This window comes from Echinops telfairi, unplaced genomic scaffold (genome assembly GCF_000313985.2).
Source record: "Echinops telfairi isolate 266 unplaced genomic scaffold, ASM31398v2 ScPeMD7_7466;HRSCAF=8504, whole genome shotgun sequence".
NCBI classification, from domain to species: domain Eukaryota; kingdom Metazoa; phylum Chordata; class Mammalia; order Afrosoricida; family Tenrecidae; genus Echinops; species Echinops telfairi.
Genome location: NW_022111366.1, coordinates 5,182,658 through 5,184,931, shown reverse-complemented (window position 1 = coordinate 5,184,931; position 2,274 = coordinate 5,182,658).

Below are 2,274 nucleotides of genomic sequence, written 5' to 3'. Positions count from 1 at the left end.
TAATCTTCAGAAAGAAACACCACAACTGTGTAGATTGTGAGGATGTTCGCACTAAAAAGGATTATTATGGCCTGTTGGATTGTTACGATCATAAGCATACAGGGGACCACATTGTAGCTTACAGATTTAGGGTGCTAAGAAAATCGATTTCTCCAGTATGTTAATTGTAACTACTAGGTGGGTATGTGCATGTGGGTATATACACCTTTTGTGATGGTTATGCCTGGTCTGGGAATTCGTGGGTGGTGCACATTGGAAACACACCCAACTGCTAACTAGAGGATGAAGGTTTAAGTCCCCCCAGAGGGGCCTCAGGAAAGGGCAACCCACTTTAGAAAAATCTGCCATTGAATGCGCTGTGGAGAGCAATTCAACTGTGACACACAGGGGATTTCCATGAGTCAGAATCAGCTTGGACACAACCGGTAGCTGGCATGCCTGGTCTAGGATACTGGAGATTTCATCAGAACCACATACAGCTCAGAGCCAAAGTGCCCCCGACGTGATGGAATTAAAGTCACACTTATGGGCCGAGCCAGATCCCCCGTCTCTGAAAAGGATACAAGGGGAAAGCAGTGTGTTTTCTTTCTTTTTGTTATTTTCACAAAGCCCCCTCCACACTCGCTGCTCACACACGGTAGTCTCTCTATGGCACGTGATCCCAGAGTTTATATAATTCAGAGGTGGGATGGCAGTTGCCAGGGAAGAGTTTTCGTGAGAGTGCTACATTCCATGGAGAAGGAACCAGCAAGGGATGAAGATGACATGTCCTTCAGCCAGAGTCTGGTGCTCCCCCTCATCCTTGATTGCAAAGGCAGTGGCAGTGGCTCCGGCTGCTGATAGGGGTGTCGTGCCGAGGCCACCAGAGTTGTTTTGTGATTGAAGGAGCCTGCTGGTGACCTGTTTATTCATTCATCCTGGAGAATAAGGGTGTGTCGGTCAGGTTTGGCCAGATATCGAGCCAAGATCTCCCACTAACTGGCTTTATAACCTAATACAGGAGGCCCATTTCCTTACCTATAAAATGAGGCTTATCTAATTGGGTCTCTCTAATAAGATTACAAAAATGATTCTGGATGATACATGCAAAGAGTTCAGCACCGTGCATCACACCTCCTAAATGCTCAATTAAATCGATTTATCCTTATGTTTAAGTAGTTGGAAATAGGTCTTTCCCTGTTAAGTAGGGTCAACCTACTTGGGTGTGTTTTCACTTGTGCTTTCATCCTAGAAAAATGTGTGTGTGTGTGTGTGTGTGTGTGTAAGCTCCTATCAAACCCAAGTGAAATTAACATAACTTTCAAATTAGCTGGTGGCTAAACAAATGAGATGTCACTGTTTTCTATTATCTGCGTTACTACTCCCTCCATTAGTACAGATAATTGGGAGCTGAATGCATCTAAAGAAGACGTGAGCGCTTCAATGCCCAAGTAGAACTTATTTAAGGAGCGATGATGGCTGGAAAATGGCCTGTAAAAATAGCACTTGTCCTTGCATCGCATTGCCTGTTCCAGCAGAGCCTTCAAACCTTCCTGACGACAGGCCTGCCCTCTTGCAGACCCAGGATCCTATTCTGCCTCACACATCCCAGCACCACTGCCAGCTGAGTTCTAATTGCAGAATCTTCATTACCAGGGATGATTGAAACTATAAAAAGAATCCAGCTGAATTTCTCACATCCTGCTGGGTGAGCACAAGGACTGGCTGTCCTGTCCCTGCCGCCCGCTGCCCCCCATCCCCTAAGCAATGATCCTTGGGTAGCATGTGGTCCTGCTTCTGCAGGGAGCTCTGAGCATTGATGGATGTTATCCCCCTTCTCCTCCACACCTCTCTCCCCAGGAGGTGAGTTGATGATCGTGACAAATAAGCCTGGCCTTCTCCCCTGCAGAGGCAGGCGGTTCATTCCTTAACCTCACCACCCCAGTGCCCTGTCCAAAGTCACCTGGAAGGGTGCCACCAGAGAGAGAGAGAGCACACGTTGCTCCCGCACACCCAGTCCCTGTCCCAGGCTGGGGTGGCTGCTGATAAGGCTATCTGCCAATTAGGAGCCCTGGTGGTGTTGTGGTTACATACTCAGCTATGAACTGCAAGGTCAGCAGTTTGAGAACACCAGCCTCTCCATATGAGAAAGATGGGCTTTCAACTTCCATAAAGAGTTACAGTCTCAGAAACCCACAGGGCGGTTTTACCCTGTCCCACAGAATCGCTATGAGGCGGCATTGACTCGATGGCAGTGACTTTTTAAAAAAAATCATTTTATTAGGGGCTCATACA